The sequence below is a fragment of the Cydia amplana genome, chromosome 13, assembly GCF_948474715.1.
Source record: "Cydia amplana chromosome 13, ilCydAmpl1.1, whole genome shotgun sequence".
NCBI lineage: Eukaryota > Metazoa > Arthropoda > Insecta > Lepidoptera > Tortricidae > Cydia > Cydia amplana.
In genome coordinates, this window is record NC_086081.1 from 16,385,356 (window position 1) to 16,410,333 (window position 24,978).

Below are 24,978 nucleotides of genomic sequence, written 5' to 3' on the forward strand. Positions count from 1 at the left end.
TTACCTTCTTTCTAATGCTAAAAAAACGAACTATACCAAAAGATTGTGTCGTATAGCTCTGCGTTGTGAACAAAATATTGTATCATGGGATTATGAATTTTCCGGGTCGATTATGATGATTGCGTTTTTATTATCTATCGTGTACGTGTACTTATTAAAATTGTAACCATCTGGTAACTATCATAACCTACACCACTTTTTGCTACCAAAAGATAAGTCCTGTGTTCCTAAGGATTAATATATAACTACTTATCCAAATAACAAATACCTAAGTGATCAAACGAAGGCGTGCAAATTAAATTACGTAGGATTATTCATTTCCTTCCGGCTAGAAAGGATGATCCCATCATATTACTTATTGGTAATTTGATATGGAACGTTCGCTTACGTCGATGAGGGTAACACATAATTGTTTTTCGTGTTGTCGTGCGTAATATGCCAAGTTGATACGAGTACAAGGGAATAAGTCATTTTTTTCATTGAACATTTTGATTAAGTAGTCACATCTGTCATGACCTAATAGTATTCTTCGGAAAATTGGCTAGACGGGAAAATATAGAGCAACAGATACTTACCGCCGTATTCGAACTTCAAGATATTCACAAGAGACGACACGTACTAGATCCATTCTAGATACGTTATAGTTTAGATTTCAACTAGTTCTCTTTTGCAGCGCAATTCGGGCAACGAATGTCACTTTTACGATAGATCGTGTTAGATATCTATTAGATGTGAATTAGATCTCTAAGTAATATCTTGTGGAAATCGTTCAAGAGTATCTCCAGAATCGCGGAAATGTCAAATTTGACAGGTTAGATCTTAAACATATCGTTATCGTATCTTGGCGATGTCTACAAGATGTCTAATAGATGTCTATTACAAAATCCGAATCGGGCCCCTAATCTCGATAATTTATAGGTAGTTCGTTTTTAGGGTTCCGTACCCAAAGGGTAAAAACGGGACCCTATTACTAAGACTCCGCTGTCCGTCCGTCCGTCCGTCCGTCCGTCTGTCACCAGGCTGTATCTCACGAACCGTGATAGCTAGACAGTTGAAATTTTCACAGATGATGTATTTCTGTTGCCGCTATAACAACAAATACTAAAAACAGAATAAAATAAAGATTTAAGTGGGGCTCCCATACAACAGACGTGATTATTGACCGAAGTTAAGCAACGTCGGGCGGGGTCAGTACTTGGATGGGTGACCGTTTTTTTGCTTGTTGTTTTTGCTTGTTTTGCTCTATTTTTTTTTGATGGTGCGGAACCCTCCGTGCGCGAGTCCGACTCGTACTTGGCCGGTTTTTTTGCATTAGGAAGAAGGTAAACAATCTTGACGTCACTTTTTATTAATAAATATTGAAAAACGCTTTAAAAAAATAGTTTATATTACTTATGAAAGCAGAATAATGTAAAAGATCGTATATGATTTATAATTCTAACATACTCGTAACTTCACCTCATTTTGCCCTATATACAAACGCACACAACAAAGCAAAAGCTAATATCTCACAAATTCAATTTATTGCGCGTGGAAACGAAGTTCCCAAGAATCATTACCCCATTAAGCCGGTGGTCAAAAGTCAGTAGCAGACGCCAAAAACCGGACGAAATTATTTTGGACAATGGACCCTCAGTATTGTGGCTTACGGGGGCGGTGGTCAGGCTGCCTATTGTGATTTGAATTAGGATTTTGTCATTTCGGGGATAGGAGGCTTTGGTCCGTCCGCCGGCCGAAAATTTGTTTTGCTAATCCGTTTCTGTTGAGGATTTTTATCAAAATGTATTACGCTTTTGTAAGTTTTCAGGTAGATAAACGTAATTTCAACAGTAACAAACGATAGCACACATAATACAAGCTTTGCTTTCTTTATTTTGGGGCTAGGTTGATCTGTGTAAGATGCCCCGTAATATTTTTTTTTAATTTGTTGCTACAAGCCGACCAGTTGGCCGATGTAACATAGTTCGTAAGTCTCTAACAAAATATCTTGTAACTGTTAACATTTTTTCAGTGTTGACAGGTAAAAGCGTCATTTGAGCCGCACATCTATCGATGTTCCTTATTTAGCACTCAGCTCTCTGTTAAAGACCGACGTCTTATTAAGCCTACTTAATTATGAAGGCAAATTGTTGACCTCCGGCCAGAAATGGGCAACCGAATGTGGCCAAGTTTAATTATCTTGATCCTTCCCCCGTTTTAACGATTCCCTTGTGCGTAATTGCTTACGCGGGGCCGGAATAAACGCAAGACTGCACATGGGTAAAATGACTTGTAAAATTGGACAAAGGTTCAATATTGTTCTAATGGGGAAATTGGCGAGAGAAGATAATGACGGAGAATCATACGAAGATTTTAAAGCCTTTTTTGCTTGTCTCGTTATAGGTGTGAGGTACGCGCTATAGGCCCGGTTAAACTTGCCTACTTTCAAAATTTTATACTTTTATAAGTTTGGATGGGTTAAAATTTTCCGTCCATGTACCATAGACAAAACTGCAAGTTAATTTTAAACACGAGAAAAATAAAAAAATTATAAATAAAGAGAAGCCTTCTTTGGTGCAGATGGTCGTGTTTAGACTCGTGTAACTTGTGAAATGTTTTAACTAACGCTATTGTTTTGATGTCAACATTTAGCTGATTGCTAAAAACAAACACAATTATTTTTTCTTCATATGCTCCAATGGGCTGATGCGTACTATGCCTTAGCTGATAGATCTTCCTAATGTGTTTCTAAACAAGTCGGTGATCGAGTAATTAAGTATCTAAGTGTTTCATTAATCTGTTAATTACGAGTGTTGTTTGAAAGAAAAAACCGAATGTGCAGTAGCCTACCCAGTAAGGTGTCTATAGTATACTTACATTTATTTTTCTATTTTTTTATTCTTTATTTTTGGACACATTTTTGGCAAAAAAAACGACGAATTTTGATGTGGTTTATTTTAAATAGATGGAGTGATTCAAGATTCAATAATTAATTAACCCGGGCGAAGCCGGACGGGTAGTTAGTGTTAAATATTGTTAAAACAAATAGTGCTGCAAACAACGCAATATGTAGGCCATGCGTGGCCCTCACGCGAAATGATTGACAGTTTAATTTACCTCCTGACAGTTGTATGGGATCGCGGGACTGATGAATTGACACCCAATGCTTGTGGGGATAATTTTTGTACCGGTCAAAATTAGTTTTTGTGACGAGAACAGACTAAAATAGTGAAAAAAAAATTAAGTAACTTACACTCGACTTTTTATTATCACATCATGATTGGATATGGTCCCCGGGGTCAATCTTAAAATGTTTGTTTTATGGTATTTAAAATAACCAAACATACATTTTACGGCAGTTTTAACGGCCCACTATTCTGTTTAGTAGGTGAACAAAATTCATTTTTAGTATTAGGTGGCCAGTTATTGAAGGGTGGCCCAGATTGACGTTTTACCCTATAATCCATACTAATGTTATAAATGCGAAAGTGTGTCTGTCTGTCGGCTCAAAATTATTGCTATTAAATTTTATCCAGGCTCTATACTTACTCTAACTGTTGGAACCTTGGAGGATATAATCAAACGGAGACGCCATGTCTGTAATTTTCTGTACAAAACAGTCTGCCGATTTTTGCGGGGGAGGGGAACGTCAAATGTATGCGTAACGTAAAAATAGCCATGTCAGATAAACGTCAGTCCATACATTGTGTATGACCGTTGGCCGCCTATTTTCGACAGAGGGGAAAGCCTGTTAATGGCTACTCCGTTTAGTTGTATCCTCCAAGGTTGGAACTAATTCCACGCAGACGAAGTCGCGGGCAAAAGCTAGTATTACATAATACTAAATACTATATACTAAATTTATTTCGAACAATGCAATTACAAAGGTAACCCGTGCATGACTACATTACGTAAAACCATTTAGGTAGTCGCGTAAATAACGAGCTATTATTAAAATAAATGAAATTATTCTCGTTTCATATGAACAAACAAACGCTTTTTTTGTATTGTTACAGTTTTTTAATGAATTTACACTTTGCATTTGCAAACTGCGCTTTGTTTGTTTTCGCCGTCGAAAATATCACAGTTTTTAGTTGAAATTTGTTTTTTCAGCGACAAAGTCAATTTTTCACGTATCCAGTGGTTTTGTTTTGCGGAACCTCGGTAGACGCACTTTGTGGTCGACTGGAATTAATTTGTGAATGCATACCTGTTTTGTTTTTGCGTGTGAGTTATTTTTATCGGTTTTTGGGCGCTGGGAAGTCGAGACCAGATCTGAACACCAGAAGTAGCAACGTAACGAGGGGATGGTTCCGTGCCCAAAGGGTAAAAATGGGACTCTATTGCTAAGACTCCACTGGCCGTCTATCCGTCTGTCTGTCACCAGACTGGATTTCATGAACCGTTTGCGTATGACCGGTAGACAGTTGAAATTTTTACGAATGACGTATTTCTGTTGGGGCTATAACAACAAATACTAAAAAGTACGGAACCCTCGGTGGGCGAGTCCGACTCGCCCTTACCCGGTTTGACTTTACGCGTTTAATTTCCAGGCTTTACGCCTCCTCAAAATAGAAAGGAACTCAAAAGGAAGGTATGTTTCAATCATATAAATGTTCTACACTTCTGCGGTGCCTAAATAACTCTAACGACAAAATAAGAGCACGTAGTGGTGTCGTCACCGAACAGGAATTCTTTTTTCACCTCAGCAGCTCGAACAAGGGTATACTTTGCTACTTAAAAACAGAGAGCAAAATCGCATTTTGCTCATTTTGTCTCACTCAGTGAGCAAAATGCGATTTTGCTCACTGTTTTTAAGTAGCAAAGTACCCTTGTTCGAAATTAGTTCTTGTTGAAAACTTTATTGTTGGTATATCTTAAGAAAACATGAGTGAATAGAGGTAAGTGATGAAGAAGGAATACATTTTTCGGGTTCTCTAATATGTTCTCACTGCTGAGGTGAAAAGTTTTGTGAACGACACGAGATCAAAGTTATTTACATCTCGTGCGCTTTTGAGTCCCTTACTACGCTCAAGATTCTAAATTAGATTCACTCGCTACGCTCGTGAATCTAGTATAGAATCTTTCGCTTGCACGGGACTCAAAATAAGCACTCGAAGAAATATCAAACTTTGATCTCTTGTTGTACAAATAACTATTGTAGGTACTTATTTAAAAGCTAGTACCAAATCAACTTCCCGCTGATGTCATACTCGTATTACGGCTCATTTGATGACAAAAAGGGCCTGTAAGAAATCCCTCTTTTGACATCCCTTTTTATTTTTCTACGGAAAATAATCCCTTTTGAATAGAATAGAATAGAATAGAAAAACGTTTATTGCAAAAACCATCTACATACAGCACCACACATATACATTTAAGAAAGAAGATCTTATACACTAAACAGTTAAAACTATTAGTAGCTTAAACTAACATGCAATATATATTGCGATTGCTGAAAGGCGCCTTTTATATCGCGGGGCAAATTTCCAGGTAAAATATAGGCTAGAAGTAGGTAGGCGTAATTACGTATGCGAGGAGAAAATAAGATACAGTATGTTGATATCGTATATTGAGGTCACAGAGAGAAAATTATTTCTTGACTCGCCAGATTATTGATTAGCAGAGTTCCATTTTAGTCGGAAATACTTTGGTCAGTAGGCACCTAACTATTGTACTTATACACTAGCTAAATAATAAGGTCAGTTATGTAGGTATGAATAGGTTAAATATATCATAAATAAATGAATCCATTGCAGAAGCGTTAGGTAATGCTGCAACGTCGCTGGGGTATTTTTACTGCATTGCTGCAAGAAACGACAATTGTCCAGAACGTTATTGATATTGATTTTAACATTTTCTGCAGCAATGTAGTTGGTAGTAATGTCACAGAATAAGTAATAGTATTATCATACAGAACGGGCACGCACCGCCCCGCCCCGACTCGCATTACCTCGCCCCGCGACCATCCCGCGTCATGAATCTGGCGGACTTCTGGCGTGCTCTCAGTACTGCGACTTACCCACACATACACAATGACGCGTGTACAGACGTGCCGTACACACATATAAACGCAAATGATTTTTGATGTATGGCGTCTCCGCTCCGCCCTTTGGTCATGTTGCATAGATCCATTTCTATACTTACTACTGTGGTGCGATCACCTAAAGTAGAAGTTGGCTTTCGTCACCAAAGACCGATGCTTCTCTGTCCAAAGCCATTTCTGCCCAATCGACAGCGCCATGGTCGCTAAGGTATATTTTTATGCTGTTTCAACCAAAGGCCTCCCTCAAGAACACCTACAACTTTAGTCGGTACACTCTTTCGGTTCTCTCAAGAAGGGAAATTATTAGTTTCTCAGTGGAAAGAGCGGGGAGGTGAGAGTCCCGCAACCCCCTCAGAATCGGCCCACCTCAGATCCGGGGGTATTACTTACAGTCAGCAGCAAAAGTTGCTACGGGCGAGGTGTTCATAATTTTTTACCTTGGCGCGCTCTTATTCTCTTAACAATAAAGTCACGACAAGATTATTTTGAACACCTCGCCCGCTTAGCAAATATTTTTGCTGACTGTAACTGCATTCCCACACCGTCAAAAAAGGGTTACAACTGTTTGTGCGCTGCCGTCCTGCTATCTTGACAAGATCATTTAGTTAACCTTGTCGGAGGCTTCTATCACAGGGCGGACACGCCATACATCAAAAATCATTTGCGTTTATATGTGTGCACGGCACGTCTGTACACGAGTCATTGTGTATGTGTGGGTAAGTCGCTTTACTGAGAGCACGCCAGCCAGCCTATTATGGATAGCTTTATCCATCTTTATCCACGTGATAAAATAACTGTCACTGTTTAACACCGTGGGAAAGAAAGTGACGGACACAGTTTTATCACGCTGTCACGTAGACAAGAACGACCATCATATCCGTACAGAAGTCCGCCAGATTCATGTCGCGGGGCGAGGTAATGCGAGTCGGGGCGGGGCGGTGCGTGGCCGTTCTGTATGATAATACTATTACTTATTCTGTGCTTCTATGCTGCATCTGCGGTGTATCAGTCGCCATCAAATGCAACGGTTGGTGCGCTCTTGATTAGTCTAATAGCTTTGTGATGCAGTTGCATACATAATATATTATGACTCGCTTAACATACGCTTTTGAAGAACACAGAACTGTTGTCTCCAGCGGCAGCGTGTTCAGTTTTTAGAAATTGTTGCAACTTCTTCGTATGAAAGTACATACTGTTTAATACAAAGAAATTTGTATTTGTGAAACTACTTTACTAAAGTTATTAACGGAAATAGATATCATATACAAAAAAGTGATAAATGCCGACAAAATACTGGAACTCGACGGCGGATTCAGTCAATTGCAACCGCATTACTGTTACGGCGTCGCTGTTAAAGTCGCTGTATCTGTCAATTTGCTATCGCAATCACTATCGCCCTAAATAAAAATAACATGAGCAATACAGCATGCTTTTCCGCTTGTGACTCAGGCTGAACATTTGTTTGAAAGATCGGTATTTCTGATAGTTCACCAAAATAGTCTGTATCATGCCTTCTGTACAGTTTAAGCCGCACCGCGCAGCTTGATCGAACACATTTAGATTCACGTATGCATATCAGTACGGAAGTAAAGCACACCTGCAATAATTTTGAGTCAAGAGGGTTTACTGATATCGAAATCCTATTGTTACCTAGTAAAGTTGATAGTATGGGAATAGTTGGCAAAGAATTGGGCCGTTGTGTTGATTACATGAGGAAATAGTTATTTTCGATACAAGTTCGAAAAAGAGGAAACTCGAAACGAGTGGCGATAAATTAAAACACGACCGAAGGGAGTGTTTTAAATCGACACGAGTTGCGAATTACCTATTCGCACGTGTATCGAACAACGTTTTACAGTACATATGGCACTTTAAAGTTTCGACATCGCACGAAAAGTGCTATTTTACGCACTAGTGCGGAAAAGTAGCCCCATATATACTGTAAAACACTTTTTCTTGTCACTTTTTGCGATGGTTTCGTCTCCTGGATCAAACTTTAATTGATATTTATAATTCTTAAACCATAAACAATAACCAAACCATATTTTTCAGTTTTAGCTCCAAGTTACATGCCACATATACAAGTAGGCTAACTTGGCTTTACATTCTAGTTCATCTTAATTTATAGCAAAAAAAATTTTCAACACAATAAGTACACACTGAAAACAAAACACCGAACTGATTGAGTACCTACCTAATTTAAAAAAATAACTGAACTTAAGTAATAGCAAAACCCTAAAACCGATTTGTTTACAAACCGACCTGTTAGCCGGTGTAACACATATATAGTTCGCAAGTCCCAATACTTACCTATTTAGTAACAAAATATTTTGTTACTGTTATGCAAACATCTCTTTCATTGCATTATTTACTATTTGCGTGAATATTATTTTCACGCCGCGACAAAAATATTGAAATATCACCATCACACTGTCATCACATGTAAGGGTGTTAGTATAATAAAAGTAACTACGATTGTTTGACAGCAATATTTTTCCTTTACTGACGAAATGACACAGGTGCGACTCGACAGGTCGGCATCGGAAAATTTCATGAGATAATAAAGTTTAGGGACCGACTGCGCACGAAGAAAATGTTGTTATAATTTAGTATACCATTTGTTTTCTATAAACATGAGCAGGCTGTTGGTCTGTAGGAATATGTTGTGATATCTATGAAACAAGATAAAATCTCAACACAAAATTATACGTGTAAGTTAGACTGGGCAAGCCATGTCTGTCGTATGCCGAGTGAGCTGTGGGTCAAGATTATCACAGAGTGCTAGCCTAGCTCAAAACGGGAATTTTGCAGACCACGTTGGCGATGGCGAGACGAGATAGACCCCTTTAAAAAATGGCCAAAGACTGCTCAAAACTTGGCCAGCAGTGGGACACAATAGGCTCTCAATGGTAATAGTAGTGTGTACGTGTGTATATTACTCGTACGAGTAGTATGTTCAATATAGTGTGTAGTATCGCTGAAGCAATCTGATTTTAACTAATGAAATACAATCAATGAATTGGTACTTTGGATATTTTGGAAAATATTAAATATTCACGATTGACAAAGCCGAAAAACTAATAAAGCTGTTTATGCGGAATAACATTAAATTTTAATGCGTTGGGCAAGTTAAATATGAATACCTAGTTCTCGTAATGAATGGTAATAATAAGTACCTAAACTCATGGTATTGTTCCAGCAGGCGTTCTGCATGACATTAAAGCTCTCCAAAGGGCCTCTACGTGTTGGATCTATATCCCCACGCAAGTCTATCAAAAGACCGGGATTTATAGGCCCGTGAAATCCAAAATGGATAAACAAATAATAGTACCTAAACCATAGAGAAAAAAATACATAGAGCGCTCACTCCATACATCAGTTTTAGTACCAAAAAGTCTATTAGCATCTAGCATCGAGTAGCGGAACTATCAGTACTGCTACTTGACAATAGATGTAGCACCGACCGGAAAGTCTTATGCTGTTGAGATAAGACTTTCCGGTCGGTGCTACATCTATTGTCAAGTAGCAGTACTGATAGTTCCGCTACTCGATGCTAGATCTAGACACTGAAATTAATAGTCTAAACTGATGTATGGAGTGAGCACTCTATGTATTTTTTTCTCTATGCCTAAACTCACAGCTTTTATTGTATTTCTTTGCATGATTTTCATTATTTCATACACAAATTTATTTGCTAAATACTATGTATTAATCAACCTGTCGATACCAACGACTTTTGCAATTAATCTCAAAACTCGAGTTGACAAAACTCCAACAATCGATTAGCAGAAAATTGATTAATTCGGTTTCGATGGCCATCCGCCGTTGGCTTATTGCTACTTGAAATGAAATGAAAGTTTATTTACGAAAACATAATTATTGTATAGTAGATAATTTATCTACTGTTGCACAAGTTTAGTATAGGTACATTATTAACCCATGATATGTTCAGCCTTGCTGGGTCCTACATAAAAGCTTTTACTGTGTACATATGTCCACCGGTCAGGCGCTTGTATTCTGCTTACTTCTCTTCCCTTCTATAGTTCGTTTTTCTAGCAAAAGAAAGAAGGTAAGCGATCTTGGCATGCCTGTTTATTAAAAATCACCATTGAAAAATAAGTCACAGCAAATACGAGTATATTTGGAATATGAAGTGGCAATATTGTTTTTTTTTTGTCTAAGAAACTAATAGACACACGTCTTTAGTAGGGCAACAGTAGAGTGAGACTATATTTTTTTCACTAAGTACAATACAACTAACTGCGAAATTATAATCGGGGTTGATACTTGCATTTAAAATAAATTGTTTTATGCACAGAATAAAGGACCAGATAAAACAAAAAACGTAGACTGCCGTTATTTTTTGACATAATTGTTATTTAATAATTAAGAAATAACTCTTTACTGTGTCATTATTTATTTTGTTTTCCATAAAGATTCCACAGAGGCTAAATTATTATTCTTATTTGATTAGTCAGTTTACACTATTACCTATATAAAATTACATGTTATTGTCAAGGCTAATAACTCTTGACAATAGTTATTTGTACAACAAGAGATCAAAGTTTGATATTTCTTCGAGTGCTTATTTTGAGTCCCGTGCAAGCGAAAGATTCTATAATATAATCTAATTTAGAATTTTGAGCGTAGTAAGGGACTCAAAAGCGCACGAGATGTAAATAACTTTGATCTCACAAAACTTTTCACCTCAGCAGTGAGAACATATTACAGAACCCGAAAAATGTATTCATTCATCACTTACCTCTATTCACTCATGTTTTCTTAAGATATACCAACAATTAAATTTTCACCTCAGCATCTCGAACAAGGGTACTTTGCTACTTAAAAACAGTGAGCAAAATCGCATTTTGCTCACTGAGTGAGCAAAATCGCATTTTGCTCATTTTGTCTCACTCAGTGAGCAAAATGCGATTTTGCTCACTGTTTTTAAGTAGCAAACTACCCTTGTTCGAGCTGCTGAGGTGAAAATTATATTATTTACACATACAAACACTGCCCGATTCGAACTTTTAGATACATCAAATATTACATCTAGATACGATTTGGATTAGATATGTCAATGTCAAAAGTGTCGTTTTTGTTTGAAGAACCTTTAACACTGACATATATATTATTAAGTATCTAATCCATATGTATCTAGATGTAATATTTGACGTATCTTAAAGTTCGAATCGGGCCGGTAGATCACAAATTTCCTAGAACAGAAGCCGAGATAATCTACAGATAACGTATTGAATTCTGTGCGGAAATTGGCGCTCGACTTCTCATCCTAATAAACCTTGTGTGAGTAACAATTCCTAGGTGGCAGTATTCAGGAATCTCAATTCAGATTATCTCAAATACCAGAAACTGATAAAACGTGGAGAACACAGGTATAATACAGTAATTATAGTGCTACCGAGCAATTAAGAGAAATCCCATTTAATATTACTAGTGGCTCATTAGTCATTAAGTTAGGTAACTACATACTAAGTATATTAACAATTGAGTACCGGCGGAGTTTTGGCGAATTTTCTGTTCGTAGTCGGCTTCTCTCTACAAAGCGGGAATATGCTGGGATCAGCTACGAACGTAGCGCTACAAAACCGTTGGCAGTGAATGTGTTGAAATGTTTTTAAACTCCAAAGAATGGTAATTGAACAAAAACCGACGTAAACAAGTCAGTGCAAATAAACCGTTCACAAATACATGCAAATATATTGAACGAGTGACATTTTGCTAAGTGTTCGCGCCGGGCCAAATCGCCTCTTCTCGATATCAGTTGCTTATTCAATCGCGCCGATTTGAGCGAGTGGGCGAAAATACAGTTGGGTGCACCGAACAATTTACAATTCACTTGCCTCTCGGTTCAGACTCCAGTGCCGTGCACGTCGTGGTAAATAAAATGATAAACGTTCTTTTCAATAATATCGACTTTTTAGGGTTCCGTAGCCAAATGGCAAAAAACGGAACCCTTATAGATTCGTCATGTCTGTCTGTCTGTCTGTCTGTCCGTCTGTCTGTCCGTCCGTATGTCACAGCCACTTTTCTCCGAAACTATAAGAACTATACTGTTGAAACTTGGTAAGTAGATGTATTCTGTGAACCGCATTAAGATTTTCACACAAAAATAGAAAAAAAAACAATAATTTTTTGGGGTTTCCCATACTTCGAACTGAAACTCAAAAAAATTATTTTCATCAAACCCATACGTGTCGGGTATCTATGGATAGGTCTTCAAAAATGATATTGAGGTTTCTAATATCATTTTTTTCTAAAGTGAATAGTTTGCGCGGGAGACACTTCCAAAGTGGTAAAATGTGTGTCCCCCCCCCCCTGTAACTTCTAAAATAAGAGAATGATAAAACTAAAAAAAATATACGATGTACATTACCATGTAAACTTCCACCGAAAATTGGTTTGAACGAGATCTAGTAAGTAGTTTTTTTCTAATACGTCATAAATCGCCTAAATACGGAACCCTTCATGGGCGAGTCCGACTCGCACTTGGCCGCTTTTAATGTATACTACCTTGAAGAACTTCAGTAAATAATTAAAAAATATTTATTTTCAGGCAACGCCTAGGCCTCACTTAGAAGTTTAAGTCTGTGATACTTAAATAAGTAAAGTAAAATGAAATGTTTTTTTTCTAGAAGTCAATTATTGGTTGATTGCTGACATCTAAACCAAACTTCAACTTCTTAAATTACGATATGTATTATTACTTACCTAAATATCGGTCCTGTCAAGTGTGTGAAAACTGTAAGGATTATTCAAGTTAAAAATTATTGTTTATAAAACATGAGAAAAAAAGTTACCATATAACTGGTTTCATGAGTTTCATCCTTTTCATTGCACTGACGTGTAATCGTATGAAATGTATTTTAGCGAAGCGTTTTCCAGTCCCTCGCTGAAAATGATGTAACCTAGTGTCACAAAATGCACAGAATAGACGACCTTATGTTACTGTAACACGTTGCATTATTGAATGTCATCGTGATTACTGTCGCTAGCATTCGACAGTGGTCTGGCCATTGTGGTCTTTTGACTTAGTGCTGATTTCGAGTTGGATTGTTTAGAACTTTAATTGATACGAATTTAACTGTGTAGCAAATCATTTGAGTACCATCGCCCACACTGTTAACTGTACATCTTTGGACCTTATGCCTTTTGTAATAATTAGAGATGCCACAAATATTCGGCAACTATTCAGTATTCGGCCGAACATGTTGTAGAATTTGTTCAAAATATTCAGCACAATTATCACTCTCTTGGAGTAAAATTCAGAACATCATCTACAAAATTTAAATAAAATAAAATAGTAAGTTTAAATTTGAATATCCTACCTTCTCTACCATTTAGGCTGTGCTTTGTCTTCTTCTTTCTCTTGCCCTTATCCCAAGTTATGTGGGTCGGCACATCATGTTTTTCTCTTCCATTCTCCTGTATCTTTCATCACTTCAGCATTCACTCCTTGCTTTCTCATATCCTTGTTCACACAATCCATCCATGGGTCTACCATCCGCTCTCCGTCCATCAACATTCATCCCTAATTTTTTAAAACGGAGGAGGTTCTCAAGTCGACGCGTATATATATATATATATATATATATATATATATATCTTTTTTTTTTTTATGTATGACCACGCATAACTTTTTACAGAGTAGTTCGATTTCGATAATTATTTTTTTATTGGAAAGGGTATACCCCGAAGTTGGTCGCATATAAATTTGGAAAAAAAATCCAACCTTAAGGGTAGGCAAATAGGAAACTAAAAATGGAAAAATAAAAACTTTTTACAAAAAAAACCGACTTCAAAAAGGATGAAATAAAATATTATCCTTTTTTTGAAGTCTATGCGTTACCAACTGATATCTTTGAAGTCGGTGCCAAGTCAAGTAGTAACAATACCAGTCAAAAATAATCAGCTTTATGGCTATAAATCCCATTTTTGACTGGTATTGTTACTACTTGGCTTGGCACCGACTTCAAACATATCAGTTGGTAACGCATAGACTTCAAAAAAAGGATAATATTTTATTTTATCCTTTTTGAAGTCGGTTTTATTTCTATATGGAATTCATCTCTTCTCATTACATGCATGCTATCGCATCTGTCAGTAGATATCTACACTGAAAAAAATACTTAGCCGAATTCATCGAGTTATTTAAAAATTCACTAAACTTAACTAATAAAGAAATAAGTTTTGACCAATACCGATTTAGAAGTTGCAAACCGGCCGGTCGGTTAGTGTAACACCTAGTTCGCAAGTCCCAATTTTTGTGTAACTAGTAACAAAATGTTTGTGAAGTGTCGTTCGCTATTCACTTTTGACGTAAGTCATTTGGGTATGTTACAATTAAATTCATTGGAATAAAAAGTTTTTACTGTATCGCAGTTCTTTTGGCAATTATGATACTTAGTGTTTAAAACAGTATGTCGTTAGTGGTATGAATGTTTTTCTTTGAAGTGAGCGTTATTAGCATCAACAGGAACATCGTAGAAAAGTATTTTGTTGCCATACTTTTTTGTTTGACTCTGGACGTCCATTTATGAAATGTCATTGATTTTATGTAATGGCGTGGGATGTGTTGATTTGGTTTAATTACTCTTTAACTTATTTTCTTTACTAAGAAGTGCCCGTTGGAATCTAATATATGTATGATATTGTAAGAAATATGATTAAATTTATCGTATATATAGCATGCTTATCGAATCGTAGGCCAAATTCGGCATGATCCAAATAAAATAAAAATAATTTCAGAGACCACGGATTTCGATTTGCTACGATCCTGACATACCTCTTTCGCTTTCGTTACATTCCTTATACAAATTTTATATTAAAGGAAAAAATGGAAAAATTACGCTTCCGGCAGGACTTGAACCCGCAACCTCCGCAATCCGTGCGTTAGGTCTGCCAATTGAGCTACGGAAGCCCACCAGAATCTTGCGAATTTTTCCATTCCTTCCCTCATGCATACACGCCTTTGGGGTGGCGTATAGCGACATCTACCGAGAGACGATTGCATCTTTTTAACGGCACCGGAGTCTCAAGTTGCATTGAGAATTCACCAGTAACAATGTGCTAACCCGTACTAAATAAATTTTTTAAACATGCAGATTACGTCTGCGAGCGATATTCCAAATAACTACAGACGTAATCTGCATGTTTAAAAAATTTATTTAGTACGGGTTAGCACATTGTTACTGGTGAATTCTCAATGCGACTTGAGACTCCGGTGCCGTTAAAAAGATGTAATCGTCTCTCGGTAGATGTCGCTATACGCCACCCCAAAGGCGTGTATGCATTAGGGAAGGAATGGAAAAATTCGCAAGATTCTGGTGGGCTTCCGTAGCTCAATTGGCAGAGCTAACGCACGGATTGCGGAGGTTGCGGGTTCAAGTCCTGCCGGAAGCGTAATTTTTCCATTTTTTCCTTTAATATAAAATTTGGAATATCGCTCGCAGACGTAATCTGCATGTTTAAAAAAATTTATTCCTCATACACGCTCGCCGGTTTAGGGTGCTCTTGACCTGGCCTTTCTTCATAATTTCCCCGATCTGATCAGAATACCAAAATTGCCACAACCAAAATTGCCAAACAGCCAAAACTGTTACAATATCCTCCTGCTTATGCCTACATTTGATGTTACTAAGCCTGTACTTCACATAAAGCTTTTCTCGCTCCCACTCTTCAATGGCTGTCGGTAAGCTCTACGGGCCCGATTCAGATTTTAAAATAGACATCTATTAGATATCGTTTAGACATCACCAAGATACGATAACGATATATGTTTAAGATCTAACCTGTCAAATTTGACATTTGCGCGATTCTAGAGATACTCTTCAACGATTTCCACAAGATATGACTTAGAGATCCAATTCACATCTAATACGTAGATATCTAACTCTATCTAACGTAAAAGTGATATTGGTTGCCCAAACTGCGCTGCAAAAGAGAACTAGTTGAAATCCAAACTATAACGTATCTAGAATGGATCTAGTACGTGTCGTCTCTTGTAAATATCTTGAAGTTCGAATACGGCAGTACGTCACATTTTGTTCGAGTGCATTCATGCTTTACTGAGAGGAAAATGCTTTAGGTGTTACAGTTGCGTTATAAGTATATACAATGAAAGAAATGTGTACACAACAGTAACAAAACATTTTGTTACTAGTTACACAAAAATTGGGACTTGCGAACTAGGTGTTACACTAACCAACCGGCCGGTTTGCAACTTCAAAATCGGTATTGGTCAAAACTTATTTCTTTATGAGTTAAGTTTAGTTAATTTTTAAATAACTCGATGAATTCGGCTAAGTATTATTTTCAGTGTAGATATCTACTGACAGATGCGATAGCATGCATGTAATGAGAAGAGATGAATTCCATATAGAAATAAAACCGACTTCAAAATTATCTTATTACATTACAAAAATAATGAATAGTGAATACATTTTTCACCTTACGCCCATGTCACGAAACGGCCAAGCCACATATTTTGACTAAGGTGTAGAGTCTGTGAAGGTAGGGCCTGTAGAGTTAGAAGCCTGGCTCTACAAGATATCTGATAACTTTTTGTCAGTGCGAGCCTTATGGTTTCGTCTTGGCAACATTTTACATGAAAATGTTTTTGGTGGGATACGGTTTTCGCGGTAGCCCCTTAGCAGGTGACTGTGTACACTTGTACAGTGATCATCAAAAATATCGGCACACTTCAAATTTGTTTTAGATTAATTGTGAAGTTCAGTGTAAGTTGATAAGATTATAATAATATAGGCACTGAAAACTATATTATTTACCTAAGTGAACAACGCCCCCAGTACCTTTGAAAAGATTCAAAGCGGCGTTTTCACTTTTCGCGACTACCGCCATAACCTATAGGCCAACCGATCTGTCCGAAAGCGTCCTAATTTTGAGTACTTATAGCAATTCTTGAAAGTCTAGGCCCCTTTTCATAATATTTCTATCTTGATTTATTAATTATCTTGTAATGTAACGGCCAAGCCACATATTTTTAGTAAGGTGTAGAGTCTGTGGGGGTAGGGTAGAGTTAGAAGCTTGGCTCTACAAGATATCTGATAACTTTTTGTCAGTGCGAGCCTTATGGTTTCGTCTTGGCAACATTTTACATGAAAATGTTTTTGGTGGGATTTCACATCTTTTTGTAAGTTGCTTATGACAATCTTCCCATTTAAAGGATTGCGGATGATTTACTATTAAAAATCCTGAAATACGTACTTGGGGGGTATCTTTTATATACAATCTGCTTTTTTACTGATTCCCTATACAAACTTCAACCCCCTTTTTCCCCTAACGCCTTTTTCTACCCCTTTTCACCCTTACGGGGTGATTTTGGGGTTGAAACTATTTTATATCCTTCCGCATAACAATAACTATCTATATACCAAATTTCAACTAAATCGGTTCCGCGGTTATCGATTTCCCATACAAAATTCCACCCCCCTTTGCACCCCCCTAAGGGCTAATAATTTAAAGTTTTTGAATTATTTTGTTGTTTGTGGACTAATACTATCTCACATCCAAATTTCAGCTTCTTAGGACTTCAGGAAGTACCCTAGAGGTTTTGATGATCAACAGTGAGTGAATAAGTCAGTGACGAAATCGGGGTTTTTTAGATATTAATAAAATCCAAAGTATAAGAGCTATGCAATTGAAATTTTTTATGCTTAATAAGTCCACTATTGACATCATATCCCGATTGTTTTGTTTATCTGGTATAATCCAAACCCAAGTTAAGAGGGTTCAAAAAAACGACGAAGCGCTTCGAGAAAAGGTAGGTAGTGCCCTTGCGCTTCGCTTTGCTCGTCTTGGCGGGGGCACTACCCTGCCCCCAGATTTCGCAAATTGTGGGCATTTTTCTCTGTCCCTCTAATTACGCCTTCATTGGAGTAAAAGAGAAAGATTTCCGCAATTTACGAAATTCGGTTTTCGCGCTAGCCCCTCTGCATTAATATGTTACTCTTCGGAGCCCGCAAAGATGGCTCTACAAATAAGATCGAGTCAGATATTTTTACGGCCTTCGTTGTGTAACATAATTATTATTGCAGGTGACTGTACAAGCTCGTCTTCCCCGCTTCGTTCTAGAAACAATGTCAAAGCCACACACTGAATCCTCTTAAAGTTTTTGTAAGTCAGGCTATTTGCATGTTTGCCTGGGAACTACTTTTAACAAACTTAAAAGCTTTAAATCCTCAACATTAGAGTTCAATTTTGAACAGCACGTGTTTTTCTTGAGTAAGAAAACCTTGTCTTTACGGTCTTGGAAATAAAGTGCAGTTTTGTTTCCATGTTTTTGTTGGATGGAACGTATATCTTAGAACTTGCGACAGTTTGATAGAAAAGCGTAAGTGTGTAGGACATGTACGGCGCCTAAGACCTTTTAGGGGATGATAGTTGGACTCGCCTTCTATGTAAATGCAGGGCAATGAGTATTCCGAATCTGCTACAAGCTTCAGAGTTCAGTAGTTCCGGAACGTTGTTGTAAGAATTATTGCATTTGAATTGAAAGTTTTTAAATTTATTTTCTAAATCGATGAGGCGAATAGTTTGAACGAGTGAAGAATACGGTCTAAAAGTTGACACAGGGACGGCAAATGCAGCTACATTACTGCTGCGTCCTTGACGCGGGCAATGTCACTGTCGATTTCCTTGGTAAAAGGAGCAAACCTCGTTATAAACGTTGCAGTTCATTAAATTCTTGTATAATTTTCATATTAAAAAAAATGTTAGTCGAAGTTGGGTACGGGTAGCAAAGATAAGTTAATCGATCGGCCAGTATGGGAAAATCTGAAACTAAAGGACTATATGACGATCTCTTCTTAGGAACCATGTCATTGATTTTAGTAACAAGAAAAACTGCATTCATACAATTTAAAAAAATGTGTACCTACTCGGCTCGGGAATCGGGAATCGGGAGCTCGAATAATAGGTTTTATTTAAGCGTGCTTTGCAAAAACTTGGTTATAACAAGATTTAAGCTTAATAAGTATTAAGGTGACAGTCCATTTCCAACCGCAGCTGCACTACTGTTCATTTTACTATGGAAATTGACAGTAACAGCGACGCGTTCAGTACCAGTAGTGCAGCTGCGCGGTCAGAAATGGAATGTTACCCTTAGGTCCTAAGCGAGTTTAAAATGCATTAATTATAAGTTATACTTATACCATAGGTACCTACCATAAAACTTATTTATTATTAATATGTAAGGAATGCCTTGTATGGAGCACTAAGTAAGATAAATAAGTAAGTTTAAGAGTGCTTAGTGCTCCATACTAAGCACTCTTAAACTTACTTATTTATCTATACAAGCGCGACCCACAGACGTTAAAATCATATTAATATTATATTTTACGTCTCTGAATACTCTTCCAGTTTTCTTAAGAAAACGTGTGTTAAACTTTTGCTTCTACGTTTTCTTGAAATTTAAAACCCGGTGGAATATTTTTTGGTTTTAGTATTTTCTCACGAGTCTTTTGTGAGTTACTTTTAAAAGTGTATTAATATCACCTCCAGAAATGCTTGCTTAGAAATGTACGAGTATTGTACGAATGCCGGTAAATCTAGAATATCAAACTCGTTGATATTTTCTGTTCTTATATACCGTAAAGCAACGAATACACGAAGAAAATACTGTGACAAAATATGCTGTTTGAAAATATTTTCGTCTAAGACTGTTGTTTTAGTTATCTGACTGTTACGTCGTGTCGTGGTTGCTTACAAAAGAGTTTGTTTAAAAGCTTTAGGTAACATTCCATTTCTGACCGCAGCTGCACTACTGGTACTGAATGCGTCGCTGTTAGTGTAAGGCCTGAGTGGACGCTCGAAGCGGAGCGTTCGGCGGGGCGTGCAGCGTGGCGTCGGGCTCGCAAGTGATTTGAGCAGCGTGCACTAAGGCCGCTTATACGCTTGCATTTGTTTAACATGCACGCCGCACGCCCCGCCCCGCTGCACGCCCAACTCGAGCGTCCACTCAGGCCTTACACTTACTGTCAATTTCCATAGTAAAATGAACAGTAGTGCAGCTGCGGTTGGAAATGGACTGTCACCTTTAGTAAGCTAAAACTCGGATGACGAGTGCAGTAGTATTATCGTTATAACGTTAGGGGTTGTCCGAATGCAACGCGATACACCACGATGACACAATTTAACAGAGCCAATCCGTTGCGTCACCAAAATTAATCCATACTAATATTATAAATGCGAAAGTGTGTCTGTCTGTCTGCCTGTCTGTCTGTCTGTCTGTTACCTTTTCACGCTTAAACCGCTGAACCGATTTAGTTGAAATTTGGTATGGAGATAGTTTGAGTCCCGGGGAAGGACATAGGGTAGTTTTTATCCCAACAATCACCCTTTAAGGGGGTGAAAAGGGGGGTGGAAGTTTGTATGGGGAATCATTAAAAACAGATTGGGTAAAAATAAGCTACCCAAATTACTAACTCCACGTAGACCAAGTCGCGGGCAAAAGCTAGTATCTAAATAAAGGTGACTTTCGGATGTATACCGCAACTGCATTACTGTAGCGGCGGCGGCAACAACGGCGAAGTTAAAAAACGAGCCTAGCCTGGCTTACCGTAAATGGACAATCTTCAAACGTCCAAAAACTTTGAATTAAAAAGGCCTTACTAAGTCTAAAGCAAAAAAGACAGCCTACAAAGGCTTACGTTAATTAACGCCCGTTCCTGTTTCGAATCAATTTACCTTTAAAACGAAACTTATAGGTCGTTAATGGAAACAGATAGCAACCCTTAAACTTAGTGTTATTGGGGCTTGGAATTTCCGATTCCAGGGAGGACAGACTGCTCACTTTATAGTCCACAGTTTTTGGTTTAATTATGTTAATAGTTTTCGACTGAGTTGGAGATTTTAGGGTTAAATAAGGGTTGTTATGAGTTTTGCCAAGGATGTGGGTTAGATAAATACAGTTAAATTAAAAGTAAATTAGGGTGGTTCGAGTGGCACTATCTGCCACTTAAACCACTTTTCCAAATTGCGATTGTGTGGGTAACAGAGTTTGCGTTCAAAGTATCTCAAAATCATTTTACATAATCAATTCTTAATTGCTTATCAAATACTATTTACTCGCGTGGTTTAAGTCGAAAAACGCTCGCCATATTTATTTTCACTCCGTACTAAGGAGTGCCGCCCCTTTTTAGGGTTCCGTAGCCAAATGGCAAAAAACGGAACCCTTATAGATTCGTCATGTCTGTCTGTCTGTCTGTCTGTCCGTCTGTCCGTGTATGTCACAGTCACTTTTCTCCGAAACTATAAGAACTATACTGTTGAAACTTGGTAAATAGATGTATTCTGTGAACCGCATTAAGATTTTCACACAAAAATGTAACAAAACAATAAATTTTTGGGGTTCCCTATACTTAGAACTGAAACTCAAAATTTTTTTTTCATCAAACCTATACGTGTGGGGTATGGGTCTTCAAAAATGATATTGAGGTTTCTAATATCATTTTTTTCTAAACTGAATAGTTTGCGCGAGAGACACTTCCAAAGTGGTAAAATGTGTGTCCCCCCCCCCCTGTAACTTCTAAAATAACAGAATGATAAAACTAAAAAAAATATATGATGTACATTACCGTGTAAACTTCCACCGAAAATTGGTTTGAACGAGATCTAGTAAGTAGTTTTTTTTAATAGGTACGTCATAAATCGCCTAAATACGGAACCCTTCATGGGCGAGTCCGACTCGCACTTGGCCGCTTTTTTAATATATTTAACTAAGCAACGCGCCCGGCTTCGCACGGGTTAACAATATATACATGAACCTTCCTTTTGAAACACTCTAAAAGAAACCGCATCAAAATCTGTTGCGTAGTTTTAAAGATCTAAGCATATATAGGGACAGACAGAGGGAAGCGACTTTGTTTTATACTATGTAGTGATAGTGATACCTTTGTCTGTGTCTCACGGAAGTTGTGTTGTCTAAATTGACTAGGCTGACTCCCCTGCAGTTTAGAGTTGATTCCAATTAATCCCATACTGTTCGCTGTGTCATTAGCTGGCGGTGGAAGTAAGAGGCGATTGCGCGGAGTTTTGGCAAACTTCTGTCGAAATCGTTGACGTATGTATAATTATCTCAGGACTGGGCTTACGGGCAATAAGACTGGGGCATGAATGGGGAGTACAGCGGTGTGACACCGCTACAACGCGATTCGTTGATGAGTTAGCATCACGCGCGAGCGGCCGCGCGATTGGTCGCAACTAGTTACGTTAGACTACACGATTTGTTCGAAATCGTGAGTGACACCACTGAACTAGTACACAGTGCACGTAAGGCCAGTCCTAGATACATATACGTCAATGGTCAAAATACACCTGCTAACTCGGACTAGGGCGGACGGAGTTAGGACGTGCAAGTGGTAGTGCAGTTACTTAACTACTTATGATCATTAGTGTATATCCTCTTAGTGATAATCCCGACAGTCCGTTTTGCTGTTTTTAGGGTTCCGTACCCAAAGGGTAAAAACGGGACCCTATTACTAAGACTCCGCTACTTGGATGGGTGACCGTTTTTTTGCTTGTTTTGCTCTATTTTTTGTTGATGGTGCGGAACCCTCCGTACGCGAGTCCGACTCGCACTTGGCCGGTTTTTATTTCGCTTTCACTTTGCTCTAAAAATTTACGTAATCAAATTATAACTATATTACAAGCTTATATTAACTTGCATTGTTTCTATGTACCGATGTATGTTATGATAAAATCTTACAAGCTAAATTAGATCCACTTCCCATTATTCGATTGAACTGAAACCTCACTAACACAATTTATATAAGTTGGGAGACAATGCAATATCAGTGAGATAGAGACGGATAGCGTTTTGTTTCGTTTCTCTGCGAAAGATTGACATCTTGGCTAGACTCCAGCACCCCTAGCACATGATTGGCGCGACAGTATCTCGCGGCGAGATAGGCTACCCTTCTTTTTCTAACTACTTATGTTAATAAACGAGGGACGAGTAGTCTATTTCGCCGCGAGATACTGTCGTGCATTGGCACGAAAATAGAGACCTACAGGGCTAGCACATGATTGCATGTGCTAGCCCTGTAGGTCTCTATTTTCAAGCAGCAGTAATGCTGCTGCAGTCGCCATCCGTATGTAACATTTATTCAAATTAATCCGATGCTGTTCTGTTGTCATTATGTAATGGCGGAAGTGAGGCGCGATTTGGCTGAGTTATGGGCACGCCGCCGCCGCGACACACCTGCGTTCCAGCCGGGGAATACAAGTGGGTAAGTAGTGAGTAACGCAGTAATGTAAGGCTAAAGTTGACGACTGGTCTGGCCTAGTGGGTAGTGACCCTGCCTGTGAAGCCGCGGTCCTCCTGGGTTCGAATCCCAGTAAGGGCATTTATTTGTGTGATGAGCACAGATATTTATTCCTGAGTCTTGGTTGTTTTCTATGTATTTGTATATTATATATATCGTTGTCTGAGTACCCACAACACAAGCCTTCTTGAGCTTACTGTGGGACTTAGTAAATCTGTGTAAGAATGTCCTATAATATTTATTTATTATTTATTTAAAGTAAGATGGTAAATACTGGATGGAGCAGGGGGATAAAGGAAGGACCCGCCTATTCATACTCATACTCATACTCATAGTTTATTAATAATATAAATTACAGGTCAGGCTTACATGACTAATCTACATTACAGGTAGATAAATATAAAATTTTCATATTCAAACATTTGAGAAAAACATAATTAAATAAAAAGTCAATCATTGCAACATTATTTACTGCTATTATATTTATTTGTATCTCTATCGTACGTATTGTAAGAAATTCTAATTAATTATTAATTAAAAATTTGTATAAAATGGGTTAGTCGCACCTAACTTTTACAATAGGTAAGTAATTGAAAAATCTAAAAAAGTCAAAAGTAGGGTTTTAATACATCAAATGATGTAAAAATATTTTCCAGAATGTGAATAAATATATATCCAGAAAATGGGGACTATCTTTGTATGAAGAAGCGGCTGTGCCCTTTCCTCTTAATCATCTCAAGAACCCTGTTTCGCCTCAGTTGACCAATTGCCTGAGGTCAACGCAGGGCCAAAGGGCAAGGTCCCGGAATACGCCCCCGCTTCTCCTTTGAAACTGTTTAATGTCTTAAGCCCTTAAAGGCTTCCGAAGGTCAAAGGCTGTTTAGGTCGAGCTGACCTAGCTGCTAATGTTGGGAGTTTGAAACTTTAAAGTGCCCGCATTAAATATTAATAAGTAAATATATTAACTCACATTTATAGACAGATCTATCGCGAAATTTATTTAATTACCTTTATTTGCCGATGCTTCGACACAGATTTCACTGGTCGTGGTCGCGGCTAACTGATGTCCCAGCAAAATGTCAAAACAGATTTTTGTCCAACTACCCGACGAAGTGTATGAAAAAGTTTCAAGTAGACATCACATTTTCAAACCACCCACTACACATAAGTAATGTTAATTATTGTCAATAGTAAATAGACAAAGTAATCCTATACGAGAAATATAATCCGTACCGCAACTTCTAGAGACGAAGCAATTTATCATAATAAATTGGACAAATGATGGAGTAGGTTTAAAAAAAGACCTAAAATTTTCATAATTTTTAGTTTTTTTTTAACTTAAAAATTAATTGTATTGCAGCTATATTTTTAGTTTTAGGCATTATACTCTACTACTATGTAGCAGTGTCTGTATTAATATTGTGTCTTTCTAATTTAAATTACCACGCCAACTGAAAATTGCTACGTGATGATTTATATAAAACTTGTGAAATACATGAAGTAACAATTTATAACTATATTGTGTGTGTCAATTATAAATGAAAAATATCACTTTAGAAATAAATTGGTGACTTAAATTCTGCAATTATTTTCAATGGAAAAATAAAGGCAAATCAGCATCTAACGTGAAATTGACAATTTGTACGATAA

The 24,978-nt window shown here is 37.7% G+C and overlaps 1 long non-coding RNA gene across 5 annotated transcripts in view; it reads right to left on the minus strand.

Annotated features, from left to right (window-relative positions):
• Positions 1 to 24,978, minus strand: part of LOC134653613 (uncharacterized) — a 381,090-nt gene that overhangs the window by 87,050 nt on the left and 269,062 nt on the right. The window contains exon 1 of one of the 5 annotated variants that reach the window (XR_010097269.1): positions 23,499 to 23,578. The exons of the other annotated variants lie outside the window; for them this stretch is intronic. This is a non-coding gene — a long non-coding RNA (uncharacterized LOC134653613). Of the gene's footprint in view, positions 1 to 23,498; positions 23,579 to 24,978 lie in introns of those variants that run through there. 5 annotated transcript variants of the gene reach the window in all.